At 46.6% G+C, this 25,428-nt stretch overlaps 1 protein-coding gene and 1 pseudogene across 2 annotated transcripts in view; both read left to right on the top strand.

Moving 5' to 3' along the window:
• The window catches only part of LOC148148487 (uncharacterized), a 232,082-nt pseudogene extending 222,849 nt beyond the window's left edge, over positions 1-9,233 (top strand).
• robo2 (roundabout, axon guidance receptor, homolog 2 (Drosophila)) overlaps positions 1-25,428 on the top strand; it is a 1,751,833-nt gene that overhangs the window by 642,789 nt on the left and 1,083,616 nt on the right. The gene's annotated exons all lie outside the window — the stretch shown is intronic.

Raw genomic sequence — 25,428 nt, 5'->3', positions numbered from 1 at the left:
ATCCGATTTCACCCTTGGGCAACTCTGTATGGAGTTTGTACATTCTCCCCGTATCTGCGTGGACTTCTTCCGAGTGCTCTGGTTTCCTCCCACAGTCCAAAGAAGTCCAGGTTAGGTGGATTGGCCAAGCTCAATTGCCCATAGTGTTCAGGGACGTGCAGATGAGGTGGATTAGTCTTGGGAATTGCAGAGTTACAGGGAGAGGGTAGGAACATATTTCTGGGTGGGATGCTCTTTGGAGTTTTGGTATGGGCTGAACGGTCTGCTTCCCCACTCTAGGGATGCTATGAACTTAGATACAGCATGGGCTCAGATACAGAGTAAAGCTCCCTCTACACTGTCCCCATCAAACACTCCCAGGACAGGGACAGCACAGGGTTAGATACAGAGTAAAGCTCCCTCTACATTGTCCCCCATCAAACACTCCCAGGACAGGGACAACACGGGGTTAGATACAGAGTAAAGCTCCCTCTACACTGCTCCCATCAAACACTCCCAGGACAGGGACAACACGGGGTTAGATACAGAGTAAAGCTGCTACCTGCTTCTTCAATATTTCTCATGTATCTCCTTTTTAAATTTTCTGTTGAACCCCCTTTCAGCACCCTTTCAGGAACCCACAGGAATCAGCTGTTCTTTATTTCCCATCCACTTCCCTCCCGCCCCCACCCTGGTTGTTAACCCTGCTGTTGCTCGATACATTTGCTCCATATTATAGCTGTCAAGACCCTTTGAAATTTGGAACATTTCTGTCCAATCTTTGGGAACCCTTCTCTGACCAATGGAGAGAAGAAACAGTTTCTTTAAGTCATTCTGTATAATGCAAATCATTTATCCTTCGCATCATTGCAGGGAATCTCCTTTGCGAGATATTCCCAACATTCCTAACGTGCAGCATTGTTACACTACTCCAGATGTGGTCGAACCAGTGTCTTGTAAAGCTTCATTGTAACCTAATTGCTTTTACACTCTATGCCTCAACTTATAATTAATTTTGATCACTTAGGTCAATGGGTGAAAGAGTGGAAGATTGGTTTAATTTGGATAAATATTACATTTTGTTGAAACAAAGACAGGACTCGGGGCCTTGGCTAGTCTTGTAGAATAGAGACTCAAGGGTTCTTTCAAGTTTGCATCACATATAGACAGGTCTTTGGACTCCTCCATCGTCCAGGTCTTTGGACTCCTCCATCGTCAGACCTCAGCAAAACGACGGTTGGAGGAAGAACGCCTCACTTTCCGCCTAGGAACCCTCCAACCACAAGGGATGAACTCGGATTTCACCAGTTTCCTCATTTCCCCTCCCCCCAGCCTGTCTCAGTCAAATCCATCAAATTCAGCACCGCCTTCCTAACCTGCAATCTTCTTCCCGACCTCTCCGCCCCCACCCCAGTCTGACCTATCACCCTCACCTTGACCTCTTTCCACCTATCACATTTCCGACGCCCCTCCCCCAAGTCCCTCCTCCCTATCTTTTATCTTAGCCTGCTGGACAAACTGTCCTCATTCCTGAAGAAGGGCTAATGCCCGAAACGTCGATTCTCCTGTTCCCTAGATGCTGCCTGACCTGCTGCGCTTTTCCAGCAACACATTTCCATCTCTGATCTCCAGCATCTGCAGACCTCACTTTCTCCTCACATATAGACAAGGTGGTTAAGAAGGCATTTACCACACTTACCTTCACTGCTCAGACCTTTTGAGTATAGAACTGAAAATAAAAAAAATGCTGGAAACCACAGTGGGTCAAGTAGCAGCCATGGGGAGAAAACAAGCTGACGTTTCGAGTCCAGATGACTCTTCCTCAGAACTCAAAGTTCAAATCAAAGATGAGTACAGGAATTGGGAGATTGTGCAGGATGTTGGTAAGGCCTGTGTCCAGTTCTGGTCACCCTGTCATAGGAATGATATTATTAAGGTGTTCGTTTTGCCAAGCATCATCTCCTGACTCAAAATGGCCAGCCTGACCTCCTGGTCACCGCCCATTTTAATTCCCCTTCCCACTCCCCTTCAGACATATCTATCTTCGCCTCCTCCATTGCCAAAGTGAATCTGACCGCAAATTGGAGGAACAAAACCTTATCTTCCGCCTGGGCAGCCTGCAGCCCGGAGGAATTAACATTGAATCCTCTAATTTCAAATAACCTCCCTTCCCATCCCCCAACTTCCTTTCCAGCCCATCATCCTCCCTCCCAGTCCTCTGACTGACCCTCCCTTCCAGCTACCAACTGGATTCATTCCTCCCATCGACCAACCAGGTCGTACCCACTACTTGTATCACCGTTCACCTAAAGTCACCGTTCCACTACTCTCCCCACCCTAACCCCACACTCTCTCTTTATCTTCACTCCCCCTATCCCCCTAGTCCTGAAGAAGGGTAATAACCAAAACATTGACTTCTCCACCTCCTGATGCTGTCTGGCTTGCTGTGTTCTTCCAGTCTCCTGTTTCTCTACTTTGTCTCTCAGAAGAGATTAATCAGGATGTGGCCAGAAATGGAAAGTTTGAATTGTAAGGAGAGCCTGTATAGGTTGGGACTTTTTTCTCTGGAGCACAGGAGGCTGAGGGGTGGGTGACCTTACAGAGGTTTATAACAACATGAGGAGCATAGATAAGGTGAGTGGCTGGTGTCCTTTCGCTAGGGTGGGGGATTTCAAACCTGGAGGGCATAATTTTAAGGTGAGAGGAGAAAGATTTACAAAAGACCTGAGGGGCAATTTTATTTTACACAGAGTGTGTGGATTCAACGTATACAGGGAGTGATGAATGCAAGTACAGTTACACTGTTTAAAAGACATTTGGATAAATACGTGAATAAGAAATGTTTGGAGGGATATGGGCCTTGCGCAGGCAGGTGGGGACTAGTTTAGTTTGGGACTATGGTCAGCATGACCGAAAGGTCTGTTTCCGTGCTGTATTAGATTACTTTAGTGTGGAAACAGGCCCTTCGGCCCAACAAGTCCACACCGACCCGCTGAAGCGTAACCCACCCATACCCCTACATTTACCCCTTACCTAACACTACGGACAATTTAGCATGGCCAATTCACCTGACCTGCACATCTTTGGACTGTGGGAGGAAACCGGAGCACCCGGAGGAAACCCACGCAGACACGGGGAGAACGTGCAACCTCCACACAGTCAGTCACCTGAGGCGGGAATTTAACCCGGGTCTCTGGCGCTGCGAGGCAGCAGTGCTTACCACTGTGCCACCGTGCCACCCACTATGACTCCATAAGGTCCTTGACCTTACAACAGTCTCAGTGGTGGTATTTGAATCAGAGTGAAAAAAGCTTTAGTCTGAGTCTCTAGATTACCAACCCACTGATATTACCAGGACACCATAGATTTACAATGCAGCCTGTATATAAATCTCCACCCCACCCTTCCAAAATGATATCAATTTGCCTTTCCTCATTCTTCCTGCAGAAGTTTATCCCTGCTGACTGCTCTCTGTTACATCTTATCTCCCTAACATCCTGTAAGTATGGTTTCAGGAACTGACTTGGATTTTCTCAGCGTGGTAGCCACAGCTCAGAGTGGTCCCCATTTCCATGTCCGACCCTTCTGTGGTGCCATATTCGGGCAGGATGTAGAGGGGAGACCGCAGTTTTCTCCTCATATTTGTTCCGGGGAAATGACACTGAGGTGAGTTTGTTACCCACTGTACCAAGACTAACATCATATTTGGATGCTTGTATAAGGAGTGGGAAACCTCTCAGAGTTTCCCTCCAACAATGGGTCATAATCTGGAAAGCTACATTAGCAAATTCAGTATGGAATGTACTGCAGGGGCTGCCTGAGTGGCAGAGGAGTGTAGAGACTTTTTAGTGAATTTTCTAATCATATAAAATCAGCATACTTTTATATGGAAATATTGAAAAGCAACAGACAAACATTGGAGTAGTGGAAGTAATTAGATCAATCACCAGAAATGCACAATAGACTGAGTGATCTCCTCAAGGTTCTTTGATTTTAAGGGGTGGCACGGTGGCTTAGTGGTTAGCACTGCTGCCTCACAGCGTCGGGGACCTGGGTTCAAAACCCACCTTGGGCAAATGTCTGTGTGGAGTTTGCATATTCTCCCCGTGCCTGTGTGGGTTTCCTCCGGGTGCTCTGATTTCCTCCCACAGTCCAAAGATGTGCGGGTTAGGTGAATTGGCCATGCAAAATTGCCCGTAGTGTTAGGTGCATTAGTCAGGGGTAAACATAAGGGAATGGGTCTGGGTGGGTTATTCTTCAGAGGGTTGGCGTGGACTTGTTGGGCCGAAGCGCCTGTTTCTGCACTGTAGGGAATCTAATCTAAGGCTTGTTCTGTATTCCCTCAATTTATTTGCAAATTGCATCTTGTTCTGGTGCACAAGCACGTACCAGGAGAGGCACAGAGACACCAAATGTCAAAGGAAAGTACTTGGCACTGGGGAAAGACTATAGACTCACAGCCAAAGCTAAAACAAACAGGTTTGGAAGGACTGCTAAGGAGAGGACACAGAGTTCGGCACAGTGGCTCAGTGGTTAGCACTATTGCTTCATAGTGCCAGGGACCCGGGTTCAATTCCCGCCTCGGGCAACTGTCTGTGTGGAGTTTGCACTGGAACAAAGAGTCACCACTGTCCGCCGCCATCTTTCCTCCACCAGTGCCATTGCCGTGAGTTCATGCCGGGCTGATCTCGCTCGATGCAGCAACCACTGGTGCCACTGGGCCCAAACTTGTCACCATTGCCGTCTCCAAAGTCAGGCAGCTGGGCCTAGTCATGGATCTGGAGCCTTGGCTCAGCCTGCCAGTCTGAACTGGCCGATTAAACCCGGGACCGGCTACTCGTTTGCTGGCAGACTTCGGGCTGGGGCAGAGACGTGTTCCCCCTCGCCCTGGCATCGCTGCCTCTGACGTCAGACACCTCCTCCTTCAACATTCACTTGGCCTCGCTGATCCCTGGGCCTGCGCTGTAATCTTTCCCTGCCATTCTGCATAGGGCCTGCTCTCGCCGACGCTGCCCACTGATGGTGCTGCAACTCAGGGTGATAAAGTAAGGGAAAAGAGTTTAAAGAGAAAAGGGAAGAAAAAGTAGCAAGAAAGAAATGAAAAAAAGAAAAGCAGATGGAAATGGATGAGCTCCGGACTCGGCATCCAGAATGCTGTTACTCTGCCACTCGGTACTCCGTGGCAGTGTTGCTGCTGCTCAGGTGAGCTGTTCTCCCTCACAAAAACAGCCATACCTGAGTGGAGATGCCGGCCAATTAGTGTCTCCCAATGACCATTGGTTAGGCCTCAGCTCTACTACTGTGTACAATTCTGCAATCCACATGATAGGAGAGATGTGATAGCACTGGAGAGAGTGCAGAGGAGATTTACCAGGATGTTACCTGACGAGAGACTGAACAGACAGGGGTTGTTTCTGTTAGAGCAGAGGAGACTGAGAGGGAACTTGATTGAGATGGATAAAATGATGAGGGAAAAAGTGAGGTCTGCAGATGCTGGAGATCAGAGATGGAAATGTGTTGCTCGAAAAGCGCAGCAGGTCAGGCAGCATCTAGGGAACAGGAGAATCGACGTTTCGGGCATTAGCCCTTCTTCAGGAATCCTGAAGAAGGGCTAATGCCCGAAACGTCGATTCTCCTGTTCCCTAGATGCTGCCTGACCTGCTGCGCTTTTCCAGCAACACATTTCCAAAATGATGAGGGACACAGGCAAGGTTGCAGAAAGCAATTATTTCCCCTTGATGGAGGGATCAGTGACCAGAGGCATAGATTTACGGTAAGGGTCAGGAGGTTTTCAGGAGATGTAAGGATTCACTTTTCATCTAGAGGGTGGTGGGAGTCTGGAACTCACTGCCTATAAGGGTGGGAGAGACAGAAACCCTCATCACATTGAAGAAATGTTTAGATGTGCACTCGAGATGCTATGGCACACAGGGCCTTGGGTCAGGTGCTGGAAAATATGATTCGGATAGTAAGGCACTTGTTTTTGACTGGCACAGACTAAATGGGTACAGGGCCTTTTTCTGTACTGAAGATCTCTATGACTGAACTCCCGAGAGCAAACCTCACTGCCATCAAGAGAGGAAGGGAGGAAAAAAAGGCACAATAATGACATCATTATTATTTATTAAAGCGTGATGACTAGATCTGCATAAACTATAAATCAAACAATTCCATAAGCCAAGTCTGGATCCCTCTCATGCTCGATAAAATATGAGAGAGGTCATAGGTCAAGCTTCGCAAGGTCAAGCACTGAATGAGATACCAGGCTGGGCTCTGAAAAGCCCTGTCCAGGTTTGATCAAAACCACATGTTTCACTGACATGTGGCCTGTCTGCAAACGTCCTTCGGAATGATATGGAACTGAAAATCTCCTCTCAATCAACACAGATTGGTGTCGCAAGCCTTGAGCACGGTTATGATCTCCGACTTCTTCAATCTTTGGCTGACATCATCCTCCCCCATTTCCAAGAGAGTCGTAACCCATTGCCTGAGCAAAAAAACAAACTGTAGGCCCAAATCTGCTGCTAAGCCAAGGATTCACAAAACAGTGTTCACAAATAGGTCTGTGTGGACTTGTTGGGCCGAAGGGCCTGTTTCCACACTATAGCGATTCTAAAAAAAAGACTATACGATGTAGGAGCAGAAGTGGGCCATTCAGCCCATCGAGTCTGCTCCGCCACTCAGTGAGAGTGTTTAAGCCTGCTTGCTTGACATAATGATCCACATATTTATACCTGTAATACAAACATAGGAGCGCATTGTACATGCACAGAGCGACAAATCAGGGAAATGGTGGTATACATGAACTGGCCACATAGCAGTGGTGCCGCTGTATCATGGCCAAATGATCTGGGTTCACTGTAGCTGGTGGAATTCAAATTCAATTAAATTCATAATAAGGATCTGAAACGGAAAGACTTAAAACTATCATGGATTGCAAAAATCCACCTGGTGCATTGATGTCCATCGGGGAAGGGAATGCGGTCCCTACCCAGTCTAACCTACATGTGAGAGTCAATAGATGCAAAAGTACAGCAGGTCAGACAGCATCTGAGGAGCAAGAAAGTCAACGTTTCAGCCTGGAGCCTTTGAGAAGGGTTACAGCCTGACAGTGTTTCCTAAATAGTTCTGAATGTGCTGAGAATTGTGCTGACAACCAGTTTAATATTGTCAGGCAGACACCACAGTGTTTTTCTCTCCAGACCTGTTGAGTTTCCCCAGCACTTTCTGTTGGTTATCACATATCTCAGGGTGTTGTCCTTTGCAGAAGGGAGAGGTGGACACATGCTGTGTCTGTTTCAACGTAACAGAATCGGTGACAGTCGTTCCGAAGGCAACGCCTTGACCAATCAATGTCAACCTATCTGGTTCAAATTTAATTAAAACTCAGTGGTTAGCAGTCAGTCACTTAGCTTGGGGATGTAAGAAAATTAAACTTGGACAGGGAATGTCAATTTATATAGGATGAGAAGGAGGGTGCTGATTGGTTGGACTGCAGCTGGCAAGGAGAAACAACTGGATTTGTTAGCTGTCAATTGCATGACTTGTATCATTTTTAAAAAATAATAAATCTTTCAATAGCATTGCACTAGGAAAATAGTATCATTCAAATAAGCAACCTTTTTCAGAAACCTTTGAAAAGTTTTTGAAGTGTGATTATGTTCCATTTTTCAAAATTGCTACCATTTGGACAACAGCATCTTGAAGTATTTTTGGCAATTTTTATTTTAAAATGGCTGTGAAGTGGAGCCACTGGTTAATAAGATAGTGTAGAAAGCACTTGGTATATTTGCATTTATTGGTCAGTGTGCTGAGTATATGAATTGGGAAGTCATGTTGCAACTGTACAGGACATTGGTTAGGCCACTGTTGGAATATTGCGTGCAAATCTGGTCTCCTTCCTATCGCAAGGATGTTGTGAAACTTGGAAGGGTTCAGAAAAGATTTACAAGGATGTTTCCAGGGTTGGAGGATTTGAGCTATAGGGAGAGGCTGAATAGGCTGGGGCTGTTTTCCCTGAAACATCTTATAGAGGTCTATAAAATCATGAGGGGCATGGATAGGATAAATAGAAAAAGTCTTTTCCCTGGAATGGGGGAAGTCCCGAACTAGAGGTTTAAGGTGAAAGGGGAAAGATTTAATTGGCACCTGAGGTGCAACCTTTTCACACAGAGGGTGGTACGTGTATGGAATGAGCTGCCAGAGGAAGTGATGGACGCTGGTACAATTACAGCATTAAAAAGGCATCTGGATGGGTACATGAATAGGAAGGGTTTGGAGGGATATGGGCCGGGTGCTGGCAGGTGGGACTAGATTCATTTAGGATATCTGGTTAGCATGGACGAGTTGGACCGAAGGGTCTGTTTCTGTGCTGTACATCTCTGTGACTCTATGATTCTATTGATGTTGCTCACCCGATGATGCAATGCATAATAAATTGCATAATGGCCTGGAACAATCACAGCATCTTAATGATGGACATCAGGTCCAGCGAAAAGAGAGACAGGCCAGGAGTAGGGAAACTTTGAAACTTGAAGGTTGGATTATGGCATCCTGCAGTCCACTTCTTAAAAGAACATCTCATGTTCAGATTCAGTGCTAATCTTTTTAAAAATTGCTGCATTTCAACAGTATTCTTTTCATCGTCTCACCACAGAACTCCAAATCTATTACATTACAACTACATAATGATTGTAAATGCAGCAGAAGAAGGACACATAACTATTTGCCAATGCGGAGTTGCACCCATTAAGTGAGTAAATATCAAACACACCGATATATAATTTGCTGGAGAAACTCAGCAAGTCTGGCCGCATCCGTAAGAGAAAACAGAGTTAATGTTTTGAGTCTGGTGATCCTTCTTCTGAAGTTGGTCACAGGGCTCAAAAGATTAGCTCTGTATTGTCTCTCCACAGATGCTGTCAGGCCTGCTGAGTTTCTCCATCATTCTCCATTGCTCAGATTTCCAGCATTTGCTGTTCTTTGATTTGTTTCATTTTGAAAAGATTGTCACCCTTTTACCTATCGCTGTTCATCCTCCCCTGCTACCGTTCTGTTTTGCTTCTCTCTCGCTTTCTGATATCTGTCCCCATTACTCCTTCTGTCTATTTCTCTTTCCCCTCATTTCCATTGTCCAAAGGTATTTCCATGTTTACTTAAGTCCGGAGCTGATGAGTGATGTGGCAGGCAAAGGAACATCAGATGACTTCTGGCAGCATTTTCTGTCTCTGTATCTCACAGGGAGCACAAATTGAAATTTTTACATTTTCAAACTGTCAGCAAAACAGAGACAATAATTAAAAGAAATGACATTTGAAATGCAACTTGTTTCTGCTTCAGTTGTGCTCAAAACTTCCAGCTGAATTTTTTTTTTAGCAATGTAAAGCAAAACCTGCAGCAGAACATGTAACTATTGCACAGTTAGTTGGTAAGGCTCATTGTCAAGGCTGAATTAATGGAAGCTCTGAGCTGTGGCATTAGTTTTGATGCCCTTCATTCATGAGTAAGGGCACTACTCCCAAAGTTCATGCCACTGACCACTCAAAGGAAGGGGTTAGAGTTCGGTCAAGAATTGGTTCAGCCGTTATGGAGATGATACTCAAGGTAGAATAGCGTAGTTACACATTAGTTACACAGCTTCATTCACACCTAATGGCAACGAGCAGACTCTTCTGTGACAGCAAACGTTTCTGTGAACGCAGAGTGTGCTATTGTAAATCAGAACAGCACATGGTCACAAAAAGCAGTAGGCCAAAACATTGAATATTTTCAAGAAGGAGTCAGATGTACCGTATATATTCGATTAATAGTCCATCTCATGTAAAAGTCAACCCCCTATTTTTGGTCACAAAATCCGGAATTTTCCATTTATCTCGTGTAAAAGTTGACCCTCGTTCTTCATAGATTACAGGCCAACCTTTATGAGACAGTGTGCTGGTCATCCCGCTCCACTCCTGGTCTTCAGAATTACGATAATTTGTTGTGTTTTTTTCTTTATTTGTTTAGAGATCAGTTGGGCTTCTGCTAATGATGCAGTATGAATTTTGACAGGCATGAATTTCAGGCCCTCTAAAGTAGTATCCATGTAATAATTGGCCCCATAAATTTAACCTTAAAACGTAGTTGAAAAAATTCGACTATTACTTGAGTATATACGGTAGTTCATAGAATCAGAGAATCCTTCCAGTGTGAAACAGGCCATTTGGCCCGCTGAGTCCACACCAATCATCCGAAGAGCACCCCATCCCTGGAGCCGTGTATTTCCCATGGCTAGCCCATCTGGTCTGCACGTCCCTGGACACTATCAGCATTTCACAATCCACCCAACCTGTGCGTCTTTGGACTAAACTCTTCAGGCTAAAGGGATCAAAGGGTATGGGGAGAAAGCGGGAACAGGGGACTGAGTTGGATGATCAGCCATGATCGTATTTAATGGCAGGGCAGACTCAAAGGGCCGAATGGCCTACCCCTCGGCTTCTATCCTCTATGTTTTCTCTGGAATTGCTGGAGAAACTCAGCGAGTGTGTCAGTATCTGTGGAGAGAGAGAGAGAGCGAGACAGAGCTAATGTTTGGCATCCAACATATGTCTGTTGTTCAGAATTAGTTCTGGAATTAGTAGCACATTGGACTCAAATGTTGAGCTGAATCTGACAGATTTATTTGGCCAGTTTGTCAAGTTTCCTGAGACTTTCTTGCCATCAGGCAGAGCAAATTCTCTCACCGTATCTTATCAAACCTGCCTCGTTGACTACCTACCCCACCCCTGCAGCACCCTTCTCACCCAATTTGAGCTCCATTACCATGGGCAGTCCTTGTTGCTCCTGCCATATAAAGCCTATCATGCACTCAGATGAGCATCGTAAGTCCACAGCCTCAGACATGGCAATTAATTAAAACCAAACACTCCGAAAGGCTCACCTCGCCTCGTAATCTGTTAAAGTACGAGTGACAGGGAACTCCCAAATTCCACCATTTAAAGAAAATAATATCAATTTATTTTTTAACTCTAAACATGAATATTAAACAACAGCTAGTCACAATTATAAACCCCTCTTTCCCTTAACTGCTTATTACCTGCCTCCAACTCTATAACAATGTACTGTCCCAATAAACACTTGTTAAAATTACATCAGCTTAATTTCAAAACCATACAGCGGCTGTCATCTTTGGTGTCTGTCTTCTTCCGGCTAAGATCTCCCTGGGTTGTGTTCTTTCTTTATACTGTAAATATTTTTCATGATAAGGTCCCTTTGATAGAGGGTGTTTCCTAATTTCTTGAATCAGTGTTGATGGCTATTGCTCTGTCTCCAATTTTCAAATACCTGCCTTTTTATATCCCCAACATTGGATTGTCTCATTGGTTTGATGTTGGCAAAACAATAAATTCAAACTTGATTAGATTTTAGTATCATGGGGTATAATTTAAACTGATTGGTTAAATTCAAATTGTTGTCAAAACAGCAACCAACTCAGGTATCCATTTCAGAGCCAATTGTTACATATTTTCAATTTTCCAGTACACTCTGAGACTGTTGTCTAGTCATATGAGTGAGGGAGCACTGTGAGAGTGAGTAAGTGAGCACGCTGAGAGTGAGTGTGTGAGTGAGTGAGCACTGTGAGAGTGAGTGTTTGAGTGAGTGAGTGAGCACTGTGAGAGTGAGTGAGTGGGTGAGCACTGTGAGAGTGAGTGAGTGATTGAGCACTGTGAGAGTATGAGTGAGTGAGCACTGTGAGAGTGAGTGAGTAGTGAGCAGTGTGAGTGAGTGAGTGGGTGAGCACTGTGAGATCGAGTGAGTAGTGAGCACTGTGAGAGTGAGTGAGTGAGCACTGTGTGTGAGTGAGTGAGCACTGTGTGAGCGAGTGTGTGAGCGAGCACAGTGTGAGTGAGTGTGAGTGAGCACTGTGAGAGTGAGTGAGTAGTGAGCAGTGTGAGAGTGTGAGTGGGTGAGCACTGTGAGAGTGAGTGAGTGAGTGAGCACTGTGAGAGTGAGTGAGTAGTGAGCAGTGGGAGAGTGTGAGTGGGTGAGCACTGAGTGAGTGAGTGAGTGAGAACAGTGTGTGAGTGAATGAGTGAGCACTGTGTGAGTGAGTGAGTGAGCACTGTGAGAGTGAGTGTTTAGTGAGCAGTGTGAGAGTGACTGAGTGGGTGAGCACTGTGAGAGTGAGTGAGAGAGCACTGTGAGAGTGAGTGAGCTCACTGAGAGTGAGTGAATGAGTACTGTGAGAGTGAGTGAGTAGTGAGCAGTGGGAGAGTGTGAGTGGGTGAGCACTGTGAGAGTGAGTGAGTGAGTGAGCACTGTGAGAGTGAGTGAGTAGTGAGCAGTGGGAGAGTGTGAGTGGGTGAGCACTGAGTGAGTGAGTGAGTGAGCACAGTGTGTGAGTGAGTGAGTGAGTGAGCACTGTGTGAGTGAGTGAGTGAGTGAGCACAGTGAGTGAGTGAGTGAGCACAGTGTGTGAGTAAGTGAGTGAGTGAGCACTGTGTGAGTGAGTGAGTGAGTGAGCACTGTGAGAGTGAGTGAGTAGTGAGCAGTGTGAGAGTGAGTGAGTGGGTGAGCACTGTGAGAGTGAGTGAGTGAGTGAGCACTGTGAGAGTGAGTAGTGAGCAGTGTGAGAGTGAGTGAGTGGGTGAGCACTGTGAGAGTGAGTGAGAGAGCACGCTGAGAGTGTGAGTGAATGAGCACTGTGAGAGTGAGTGAGTAGTGAGCAGTGAGAGTGAGTCAATGAGCACTGTGAGAGTGAGTGAGTGAGTGAGCACTGTGAGAGTGAGTGAGTAGTGAGCAGTGTGAGAGTGAGAGAGTGGGTGAGCACTGTGAGAGCGAGTGAGTGAGCACTGTGTGTGAGTGAGTGAGCACTGTGTGAGCAAGTGTGTGAGCGAGCACAGTGTGAGTGAGCACTGTGAGAGCGAGTGAGTAGTGAGCACTGTGAGAGTGAGTGAGTGAGCACTGTGAGAGTGAGTAGTGAGCAGTGTGAGAGTGAGTGTTTGAGTGAGTGAGTGAGCACTGTGAGAGTGAGTGGGTGAGCACTGTGTGTGAGTGAGTGAGCACTGTGAGAGTGAGTAGTGAGCAGTGTGAGAGTGAGTGAGTGAGCACTGTGAGAGTGAGTGAGTGGGTGAGCACTGTGAGTGAGTGAGCACTGTGTGTGAGTGAGTGAGCACTGTGTGTGAGTGAGTGAGCACTGTGAGAGTGAGTAGTGAGCAGTGTGAGAGTGTGAGTGAGCTCACTGAGAGTGAGTGAGTGAGCACTGTGAGAGTGAGTGAGTGAGCACTGTGAGAGTGAGTGAGTGGGTGAGCACTGTGAGTGAGTGAGCACTGTGTGTGAGTGAGTGAGCACTGTGTGTGAGTGAGTGAGCACTGTGAGAGTGAGTAGTGAGCAGTGTGAGAGTGAGTGAGTGAGCACTGTGAGAGTGAGTGAGTGGGTGAGCACTGTGAGTGAGTGAGCACTGTGTGTGAGTGAGTGAGCACTGTGTGTGAGTGAGTGAGCACTGTGTGTGAGTGAGTGAGCACTGTGAGAGTGAGTAGTGAGCAGTGTGAGAGTGAGTGAGTGAGCACTGTGAGAGTGAGTGAGTGGGTGAGCACTGTGAGTGAGTGAGCACTGTGTGTGAGTGAGTGAGCACTGTGTGTGAGTGAGTGAGCACTGTGAGAGTGAGTAGTGAGCAGTGTGAGAGTGAGTGAGTGAGCACTGTGAGAGTGAGTAGTGAGCAGTGTGAGAGTGAGTGAGTGAGCACTGTGAGAGTGTGAGTGAGCTCACTGAGAGTGAGTGAGTGAGCACTGTGAGAGTGAGTGTGTGAGCACGCTGAGAATGTGTGAGTGAGCACTCTGAGAGTGTGAGTGAGCACACTGAGAGTGAGTGAGTGAGCACTGTGAGAGTGAGTGAGTGAGCTCACTGAGAGTGTGTGAGTGAGCACTGTGAGAGTGAGTGTGTGAGCTCACTGAGAGTGAGTGAGTGAGCACTGTGAGAGTGAGTGTGTGAGCACGCTGAGAATGAGTGAGTGAGCACTGTGAGAGTGAGTGAGCTCACTGAGAGTGTGAGTGAGTGAGCACTGTGAGAGTGAGTGAGTGAGCACTGTGAGAGTGTGAGTGAGCTCACTGAGAATGAGTGAGTGAGCACTGTGAGAGTGAGTGTGTGAGCACGCTGAGAATGAGTGAGTGAGCACTGTGAGAGTGAGTGAGTGAGCACGCTGAGAGTGTGAGTGAGTGAGCACTGTGAGAGTGAGTGAGTGAGCACGCTGAGAATGTGTGAGTGAGCACTCTGAGAGTGTGAGTGAGCTCACTGAGAGTGAGTGAGTGAGTGAGCACTGTGAGAGTGAGTGAGTAGTGAGCACTGTGTGAGAGTGTAAGTGGGTGAGCACTGAGTGAGTGAGTGAGCACAGTGTGTGAGTGTGAGTGAGCACTGTGAGAGTGAGTGTGTGAGCACGCTGAGAATGAGTGAGTGAGCACTGTGTGAGTGAGTGAACTCACTGAGAGTGAGTGAGTGAGTGAGTGAGCTCACTGAGAGTGAGTGAGTGAGCACTGTGTGAGTGAGTGAACTCACTGAGAGTGAGTGAGTGAGTGAGTGAGCTCACTGAGAGTGTGAGTGAGCACTGTGTGAGTGAGTGAACTCACTGAGAGTGAGTGAGTGAGTGAGTGAGCTCACTGAGAGTGAGTGAGTGAGTGAGCACTGTGAGAGTGAGTGAGTAGTGAGCAGTGGGAGAGTGTGAGTGGGTGAGCACTGAGTGAGTGAGTGAGTGAGCACAGTGTGTGAGTGAGTGAGTGAGTGAGCACTGTGTGAGTGAGTGAGTGAGTGAGCACTGTGAGAGTGAGTGAGTAGTGAGCAGTGTGAGAGTGAGTGAGTGGGTGAGCACTGTGAGAGTGATTGAGTGAGCACGCTGAGAGTGTGAGTGAATGAGCACTGTGAGAGTGAGTGAGTAGTGAGCAGTGAGAGTGAGTCAATGAGCAGTGTGAGAGTGAGAGAGTGGGTGAGCACTGTGAGAGTGAGTGAGTAGTGAGCAGTGTGAGAGTGAGAGAGTGGGTGAGCACTGTGAGAGTGAGTGAGTAGTGAGCAGTGTGAGAGTGAGAGAGTGGGTGAGCACTGTGAGAGTGAGTGAGTGAGCACTGTGTGTGAGTGAGTGAGCACTGTGTGAGCGAGTGTGAGTGAGCGAGCACAGTGTGAGTGTGAGTGAGCACTGTGTGAGTGAGTGAGTGGTGAGCAGTGTGAGAGTGTGAGTGGGTGAGCACTGAGTGAGTGAGTGAGCACAGTGTGTGAGTGAGTGAGCACTGTGAGAGTGTGTGTGAGCTCACTGAGAGTGAGTGAGTGAGCACTGTGAGAATGAGTGAGTGAGCTCACTGAGAGTGTGAGTGAGTGAGCACTGTGAGAGTGAGTAAGTGAGCACGCTGAGAGTGTGAGTGAATGAGCACTGTGAGAGTGAGTGAGTGAGTGAGCACGCTGAGAGTGTGAGTGAATGAGCACAGTGAGAGTGAGTAGTGAGCAGTGAGAGTGAGTCAATGAGCACTGTGAGAGTGAGTGAGTGAGCACTGTGAGAGTGAGTGGGTGAGCACTGTGTGTGTGTGTGAGTGAGCACTGTGAGAGTGAGTGAGTGAGTGAGCACTGTGAGAGTGAGTAAGTGAGCACGCTGAGAGTGTGAGTGAATGAGCACAGTGAGAGTGAGTAGTGAGCAGTGAGAGTGAGTCAATGAGCACTGTGAGAGTGAGTGAGTGAGTGAGCACTGTGAGAGTGAGTGAGTGAGCACTGTGAGAGTGAGTGAGTGAGTGAGCACCGAGTGAGTGAGTAGTGAGCACTGTGAGAGTGAGTGAGTGAGTGAGCACCGAGTGAGTGAGTAGTGAGCAGTGTGAGTAGTGAGCAGTGTGAGTGTGAGTGAATGAATTAGCAATGTGAGAGTGAGTAGTGAGCACTGTGAGAGTGAGTGAGTAGTGAGCAGTGTGAGAGAGTGAGTAGTGAGCATTGTGAGAGTGAGTGAGTGAGTAGTGAGCACTGTGAGAGTGTGAGTGAGTAGTGAGCAGTGTGAGAGAGTGAGTAGTGAGCACTGTGAGAGTGAGTGAGTGAGTAGTGAGCACTGTGAGAGAGAGTGAGTGAGTGAGCACTGTGAGAGAGTGAGTGAGCAGTGAGCACTGTGTGAGAGTGAGTAGCAAGCAGTGTGAGAGTGAGTAGTAAGCAATGTGAGAGTGAGTGAGTGAGTAGTGAGCAATGTGAGAGTGAGTGAGTAGTAAGCACTGTGAGAGTGAGTGAGTGAGTAGTGAGCAATGTGAGAGTGAGTGAGTGAGTAGTGAGCACTGTGAGAGTGAGTGAGTGAGCACTGTGAGAGTGAGTGAGTAGTGAGCACTGTGAGAGTGAGTGAGTAGTGAGCACTGTGAGAGTGAGTGAGTGAGCACTGTGTGATTAAGTGAGTGATTGAGCACTGTGAGAGTGAGTGAGTGAGTGAGCACTGTGAGAGTGAGTGAGTGAGTGAGCACTGTGAGAGTGAGTGAGTGAGTGAGCACTGTGAGAGTGAGTGAAGAGGATGGATATACAGCCTGGTGCACTCCCTGAGCTGGGTGTGTGTCCCTCAGCACACAGTGCCCTTCCTGCAGTGTTACAGTGAGAGTTAGCAGGCAGCCTGAGGGGTAGAGTCAGACTGTAAATGGATCAGAGAGGTGTCATGAGGGTTCTTCAAGGCTGGCACATGTCAGATGCCAATGTGCGTGGATGTGGGCTGTGTGTGTCTGGTGTTGATGGAGTGTGTCCTGAGATGTTGGTGCCCAGTGTCTAACATGTAGGTCCTTTGGAGCGAACTATGATCTGACTTGGCCAGATGCCCGCTCAGTCTGGTGAGGCAAGAATTCTCAGCGTCTAGTTTATGGCTGGTGGTGGGATAGTATCCCCTCCATATTAATGAGGGGAGATGGGCAGTAAGTAAGGTCATTAACAATCAATAACCAACTTCATAGACAACGCATGGCTTCCGAACCAGAGTCTCACTGTGATGCCTGGAACCTAGTGAAATGATACAGCGAGTTGTTTCTGATGTTGAAATAGGCCTCACTGGGCCTCCTTCACCACCGCTCCCTCACCACCAGACGCCTGGAGGAAGAACGCCTCATCTTCCGCCTCGGAACACTTCAACCCCAGGGCATCAATGTGGACTTCAACAGTTTCCTCATTTCCCCTTCCCCCACCTCACCCTAGTTCCAAACTTCCAGCTCAGTACTGTCCCCATGACTTGTCCAGACTTGTCCTACCTGCCTATCTCCTTTTCCACCTATCCACTCCACCCACTCCCCCCTGACCTATCACCTTCATCCCCTCCCCCACTCACCCATTGTACTCTATGCTATTCTCTCCCCACCCCCACCTAGCTATCTCTCCACGCTTCAGGCTCTCTGCCTTTATTCCTGATGAAGGGCTTTTGCCCGAAACGTCGATTTCGAAGCTCCTTGGATGCTGCCTGAACTGCTGTGCTCTTCCAGCACCACTGATCCACTCACTGGACTTCTGTCATGAATCTGTCACAAATGTCACCACGGCCCACGTTCAGGGCCCTCCAACATATCACATTAACTCTGATTGTCTCTCTGCACAGATACTGTCAGACCTGCTGAAATTTTTCAGCATTCCCTGTTCTTATCTCCAGCACCTGCAGTATTGCACTTTTATTTCAGAAAAACCCATGTGCTTGGTTTAAAAGAGTTCAACTTTATCAACTTGCCCTGCCAGCTTTTGTTCATAGATAATCGGTGCTTTTTAACAGCATGTTCCCAGATAACATTCACAGCTGTGGACTTGGATCAGCAGCAGAATCTTGGCATACAGTCTCCCCTTTTGGTCAATGCCAACTTTTTGAAAGATCTGTGCAGTGAGTCCAACTCTCTCTGCCCTGGTTTTGTAGCCTTGCAGTTTTATAGATGTTTGTCCAGCTCTCTGCAGACATCAGAGGTGTATGTCTCCCCAGGGGTCTCTCTACTTCTGCACCCATTCTTAAATTGTGAGATTCCGTTCATATTGTTTCTGCTCATTTGTCGTTTTAGAAAATGCATCACCTGCGGTGCATTCCCAGTTTTTCAGTTTCCTGGTTTATATTTTGCAACTCCAGCAGCTCATCTCTGTCCCATGTGCTTTTTCTTTTGCATTGTGAATGGGCAAGGTAATCTGGCAGTCACTCATAGGCATTGACTTATTCGTTGTGGAGCAGACTTATGGTTGTGATTGGCAATTTAGTCATATTGTCTCTGTTGATTTCATCATTGTTGTCAGTTCAATAAGGTTTGATGGGATGCTCCTCTCTCCCTGTTCCGTTTGATTGGTTAAAAAAAAAACCTCCTGAGTCGACTGCTGATAATTAGGGAGATTTCATCTTCGACAGCTGTAGAAATTGTGATGTATGGAGATTAGCTCTCCCCTGTCAGGGAACGCACATTATGAGGCCCCAGTATCTGTACTCAGCTGTAATTGTCGCTCATAGAAAGGAAGGAGGCCATTCTGCCTGACCAACCCATGCCACCTCAATGCCAGAGTGAGCAAATTATCTTCACTCTTCTCCTTCCAGATTCTTTTTCTTTCCTCTTCAAGTATTTATCCAATTCCACTTTGAAAGTGACGATGCGAATTTCTTCCGATGCCTCCTTGGGCGCTGCATTTGACATTGTGCCCAATCCCTTTGCTATTGTCCAGCTGCTGATGCCTTTAAAATGTGAAGCGCAGCCCACAATGAGCCTATGGGGCAGGAGTAGGCCGTTCACAACCTCCATCCTATCCCACCATTCAATCAGCTCAGGCCTGAGCTGCCTTGGGAAGGTGATGACTCAATGGAAATGACTACTGGACCAGTAATCCAGAGCTCTGGAGACACGGGTTCAAATCTCACATTGAAATTCAAATTCAATGCCAAAAACATCTGGAAATAAAACCTAATGGTGATCATGGGTTAATTGTCTTAAAAGCTCATCTGCGTCACGAGCTAAGGAAACATTCCACTGTTACCTGGTCTGACCTATATGTGTCTCCAGACCCGCAGCAATGTGGTTAACTCTAAACTGCCCTCTGGGTTAGATACAGAGTAAAGCTGCCTTTTTCCACTGACCCCATCAAACACGCCCAGGACAGGGACAGCACGGGTTTAGATACAGAGTAAAGCTCCCTCTGCACTGTCCCTCATAAAATACCTCCTGGACAGGGACAGTGTGGGGTTAAAAACAGAGTAAATATCCTTCTACACTGTCTCCATCAAACAATCAAGACAGGATTTGGAGACGCCAGTGTTGGACTGGGGTGTACAAAGTTAAAAATCACACAACACCAGGTTATAGTCCAACAGGTTTAATTGGAAGCACACTAGCTTTCAGAGCGCTGCTCCTTCATCACAACTACACTCTCAGGGACAGTGTGGGGTTAGATATAGAATAAAGCTCCTGGTATACTCTTTAAACTGAAAGTAAAGCTCCTCTACACTGTCCCCATCAAACACTCCCAGGACAGGGACAGAACAGGGTTAGATACAGAGCAAAGTTCCCACGACACTGTCCCCATCAAATGTGTTTTTAATATTCAGACACAATTTCAGCATCAAGCTAATTAAAGATGTACACATCGACATCTGCATTAATCCCTTTTCAAGCTGTAACCTTCAAAAGCTGCTGGTTAATTATATTGTTATTTTAGAATTGAACGGCATATCCATTCAATTAAATCACTGTACTTTGTTAATTTAGTCTGTGCCTGTTCGGCTTCAAGTATCATTTCCTCTCTGCATTAAATTAGTAGTAATGAACTGCAGTTGATTGAATCAATTCTCAGCAGCTAATTGGGGTTCGTTACTTTATATAGAGTAAAACGGGAGAAATATTTTCATCAGTGAGGATGCATGCTCTCTACTAATATTTAAAGGGAAGAGGGATCTCAAACAATATCTGTTTAGTTCCCAAACTCTGGGCCCCAAGATATTTGTGACTTCATTGGTTTCAGCTTGTCTGGGTGTTAACCACCACTCCCACTTTTCCTGAGGCAGTATGGAGAGGGAGCTGCACTCTGTATCTAACCCTGCGCTGTCCCTGTCCTGGGAGTGTTTGATGGGGACAGTGTAGAGGGAACTTTACTTTTTTTCTAACCCCGTGCTGTCCCTGTCCTGGAAATCTTTGACTGGGGCAATGTAGAGGGAGCTTTATTCTCTATCTGACCTCGTGCTGTCCCTGTCCTGGAAGTGTTTAATGGGGACAGTGTAGAGGGAGTTTTACTCTGTGTGTGACTCTGTGCTGTCCCTGTTCTGGGAGTGTTTGATGGGGGACAGTGTAGAGGGAGCTTTACTCTGTATCTAACCCCGTGCTGTCCCTGCCCTGGGAGTGTTTAATGGGGACAGTGTAGAGAGAGCTTTACTCTGTATCTAACCCTGTGCTGTCCCTGTCCTGGGTGTGTTTAATGGGGACAGTGTAGAGGGAGCTTTACTCTGTATCTAACCCTGTACTGTCCCTGTCCTGGAAATCTTTGACTGGGGCAATGTAGAGGGAGCTTTATTCTCTATCTGACCTCGTGCTGTCCCTGTCCTGGAAGTGTTTGATGGGGACAGTGTAGAGGGAACTTTACTCTGTATCTAATCCCGTGCTGTCCATGTCCTGGTAATGTTTGGTGGGGTCCTTTACTCTGTATCTCGCGCAGAAAGCAATTAAGAGTGAATCCCATTGCAATGTTTTTAGAAACCTTGTTGGCCAGACTGGATAAGGATGGCAGATTTTCTTTATTTGTGAGCCAGTGGGGCTTTTAAGACAATTAAAGCACGATCCTCATCAGATTGTAGTTCCAGTTAGTGAATTCAAATGTCAATGTTCTATGAAACCCCTCAGGTACCCATGTTATGGACTATTTGGCCATAGTGGGCAGCATCCTTTTACTTTTTTGCCTCATTCAAATGAGAGTAATCAAGAGCAAGTTTCCTTGGCCCTTCTGAGGGTTTCATGTCAAACATTTAGATAAAGCAGTCAGAGAGAGCCATCTGGAGAGGTGCCTAGCTAGGAGCAGATTTAAGAAGTGTCTTAAAAGTGGCAGATAGCGCCATTGAGTGATACAGTACGGAAACAGACCCTTCAGTCCAATTAGTTCACACCGATCATGTTCCCAAGCTAAACTAGTCCCAGCTGCCTGTGTTTAGCCCATGTCCCTCCAAACGAGTTACCGAGGCTGGGAAGTTCAGGAAGGGAAATACAGAGATTATGGCCTAAATCATGGCCACCTGTAGTGGAGCAGTTAAAATCTGGCATATGAAAAAGACCAGGATATAGATCTTTAAAATACCACAAGCAGGTGCAGAAATAATCAACAATATTAATGGAATGCAGGCTTTTCTATCTAGACTCCTAGTGTACAAGGATGCAGAATTTATGCTGCACTTATGGAAACCCTAATTAAATCCCATTGGAATACTGTGAGCAGATCTGAGCTCCCCATCTTGGGAATGATGTATGGGCCTTGGAGGGAGTACAATGTAGGTTTACGAGACTGAGATCCGACATTTCGGGCATAAGCCCTTCTTCAGGAATGAGGAAGGTGTGCCAAGCAGGCTAAGATAAAAGGTAGGGAGGAGGGACTTGGGGGAGGGCCGTTGGGAATGCGATAGGTGGAAGGAGGTTAAGGTGAGGGTGATAGGCCGGAGAGGGGGTGGGGGCGGAGAGGTCAGGAAGAAGATTGCAGGTTAGGAAGGTGGTGCTGAGTTCGAGGGATTTGACTGAGACAAGGTGGGGGGAGGGGAAATGAGGACGCTGGAGAAATCTGAGTTCATCCCTTGTGGCTGGAGAGTTCCTAGGCGGAAGATGAGGCGCTCTTCCTCCAGGCGTCGTGTTGCCATAGTCTGGCGATGGAGGAGACCAAGGACCTGCATGTCCTTGGTGGAGTGGGAGGGGGAGTTAAAGTGTTCAGCCGTGGGGTGGTTGGGTTGGTTGGTGCGGGTGTCCCAGAGGTGTTCTCCGAAACGTTCCGCAAGTAGGCGGCCTGTCTCCCCAATGTAGAGGAGGCCACATCGGGTGCAGCGGATGCAGTAAATGATGTGTGTGAAGGTGCAGGTGAATTTGTGATGGATATGGAAGGATCCCTTGGGGCCTTAGAGGGAAGTGAGGGGGGACGTGTGGGCGGAATTTTTTTATTTCTTGAGATTGAAGGAGAAGGTGCCGGAGTGGAGGTTGGGTTGGTGGGGGGTGTGGACCTGACGAGGGAGTCACGGAGGGAGTGATCTTTCCGGAATGCTGATAGTGGAGGGGAGGGAAATATATCCTTGGTGGTGGGGTCTGTTTGGAGGTGGCGGAAATGACCTGCTGCGCTTTTCCAGCAACACATTTTTCAGCTCTGATCTCCAGCATTTGCAGTCCTCACTTTCTCCTGACGAGACTTAGACCTGAATTATAGGAGAGATTACACAAATTAGGCCTGTTTTCTTGAGCATTTAGAAGGTTAAGGGGTCGAAGTTATCAAGATATTAATAGGGTGGATAAAGATAAACTGTTTTCACAGGTTGGGATTCTGGAACGAGGGGGACATAATCAGAGAATTAGGGCCAGACCGTTCAAGAGAGATTATAGGAAGCACTTCCACACACAAAGGATGGGAGAGGTTTGGAACTCACTTCCACAAATGGCAGTGAATGCTGGGTCAGTTGTTCATTTTAAATCTGAGACAGCTACTTTTCAGCTTAACAAAGGTATTAAGGAATAATGTGGCAAAGGCAGGTATGTGGAGTTAGACAACTGATCAGCCTTAATCTCATTGAATGGGTGGAACAGACTTGAGGGCTGAATGGCCTACTCCTCTTACTGTGTTTACAAAGCAGTGATAGCTCAGAGTGTTGGTGGGTCAAAGGAAGTCATGAAGGTCGAGAAAAAGAGAGGAGGCTCTGGAGGTGGTTAGACCAGAGAAATCTAAAATGGAGGTGCAGCTGGAATGTGTAGGCTGTCCAACGCAGTGGGAGAAGGGAATAGAATTCAATACCTTCTGCCTGCCTGGACGAGCGTCCACTTCTCCAGACTAGATTGCTGGGGAAGCATGTTGCTTCAGTTTATGTTGATGTATCCTATTTTTTTAAACAAATCTGCAGCTTGTTGGTCAGACTTAGAAGAATTGTATAAATCACTAATACATCCTTGCCTCCTTGAGGAGATCACAAACGATCTTTTGTCCCTGGCGAGTGTATTGGGGTGAGTGCTGCATCCCTGTGTATTTTCGTGTTGCTCTATGATACACTAATTATTTGATCAAATTCAGCTGCCCTCACACCCTCACTCCTGAGTCAAGTGCAGATGTGCTGTTTGCAAACATTGGCATGAACACTGTTATCGTTAAATGGAATGCATCATGATCAACCACAGCATGACTCCATCAGGAAAACAAAATTGAATACAATGGATTTGCTTATGAGGGTGGGAAGCATTGGCTAGGTCACTTTTGCCTTCACTTTTGGTCAACCTGCTGTAGGAAGGATGTAAGCTTGAAAGGGCGGCACGGTGGCTCAGTGGTTAGCATTGCTGCCTCACAATGCCAGGGACCCAGGTTCAATTCCCGCCTGCCTGTGTGGAGTTTGCACATTCTCCCCGTGTCTGAGTGGTTTCCTCTGAGTGCTCTGGTTTCCTCCCACAGTCCAAGGATGTGCAGGTTAGGTGAATTGGCCATGCTAAATTGCCCATAGTGTTAGGTGCTTTAGTCAGGGGTGAATGTCGGGGAATGGGTCTGGGTGGGTTGCTCTTCAGAGGTTGGTGTGGACTTGTTGGGCCGAAGGGCCTGTTTCTGCACTGTAGGGAATCTAATCTAATCTAAAAGACTTACAAGGATGGTTTTGAGCTATAAGGAGAGGCTGAACAGGCTGGAGCTGTGTTCTCTAGAGTGTTGGAAGCTGAGAGGTGACCTTACAGACATTTATGAAATCATGAGGGGCATGGATAGGGCAAATAGCCAAGGTGTCTTCCCCAGGGTAAGAGAGTCCAAAAATAAAGGGTATAGGTTTTTTTTTATTAGAAATTTAACATTTTTACAAATTTACAAAAATAAACAAAACTCTCAAATATAAACATTGATATACAATTAAATCAAATATACAATAGCCAAAATTTAACAAAAGAAAAAAAATGCCAAAAAAGAAAAAAAAACAAAACTCAACTATCTACTAATCTAACCTACAACTAACCAGAGTGTAAATTTAAGTCTCTAACATGCTCGGAATGTGTTAACATCAGATGTAATAAAACCCGTATTCGTGCGGGATTCCTCCCCCGAGGGGCCCCGGACCAGCCAGGTTTGTAATCTCAATTAAATAAAAGCCCTTGTTAGGATAGCCGAAATATCTGTATTTATGTAATTCAAGAAGGGCTGCCATATTTTATAAAATAATTCGGTCTTTCGGTGCACCATATTTGTAAGGAAGTCAAGGGGAATACATTCCATAATTAATCTGTGCCAATTTGAAAGTTCGGGGGGCCCTCAGCCACCCAGTTCACCAAAATATTTTTCCTTGCACAGAAAGAAAGAATAGAAAATAGTCTCTTCCCGTACATGTCCAGGTAGGGAAAGTTCGAAAAGCCCAAAAGGAGAGATACAGGGTCCACTTTAATTTCCGTTCATAAAATTTCTGTCAGGGTACTTGCTACTTTAGTCCAATATCTACGGATCTTATGACAGGTCCATAGGCAATGTACAAGAGTGCCCACCTCTATTTTGCATTTAGGACACATTGGAGATGCTCCTGCCTTAAATTTTGCCAGTCGAACCGGTGCTATATGGGCCCTATGAAGTTTCTTCAGCTGGATAGCCTGGGTTCTGTTACAGATAGTAATTCTTCTAGCGTTTTCCCAAATATCATTCCACGTTTCTATAGAGATTTCTAGTCCCAAATCCTGATCCCATGTTTTAAGCAGATTATCCATATCTAAGGGTATAGGTTTAAAGTGAGAGGGGAAAGTGGGGTAACATCTTCACACAGAGGGTGGTGCGTGTATGGAATGAGCTGCCAGAGAAGTGGTGGAGGCTGGTACAATTACAACATTTAAAAGGCATCTGGATGTGTATATAAATAGGAAGGGTTTTAAAGGATGTGGGCCAGATGCTAACAAATGGGACTAGATTAATTTAGGATATCTTGTCAGCAAGGACAAGTTGGACCAAAGGGTCTGTTTCTGTGCTGTACATCTCGATGACTTTCTTACCCAGAAGAAGGTCAGTGGCTTTGAACAACATGAGGTGACCTATTGGTGGCTGGTGATCATCCTTCTCACCTGCCCCTCTCTCCCTTCCTCTCTCCCACATCCTCACATGACCATGGTGTGTGTGTGTGTTAAGCCAATGGATCAGAGCTCAGCTCTGCAATCCTGCCACATCCAGTCATGAATGGTGGTGGACAAATAATCAACTCACTGGAGGAGGAGATCCCACAAATATCTCCATCTTCAATGATGGAAAACCCCACACATCAGTGGCAAAGATAAGGCTGAAGCATCTGCAGCAACCTTCAGCAAGAAG

Source organism: Chiloscyllium plagiosum, unplaced genomic scaffold (genome assembly GCF_037043375.1).
Source record: "Chiloscyllium plagiosum isolate Xiang-an unplaced genomic scaffold, Cpla_swu_hap1 HiC_scaffold_12, whole genome shotgun sequence".
Taxonomy (NCBI): Eukaryota; Metazoa; Chordata; class Chondrichthyes; order Orectolobiformes; family Hemiscylliidae; genus Chiloscyllium; species Chiloscyllium plagiosum.
The sequence above is the reverse complement of the archived record's forward strand: the minus strand, read 5'-3'. Positions and strand labels throughout refer to the sequence as shown.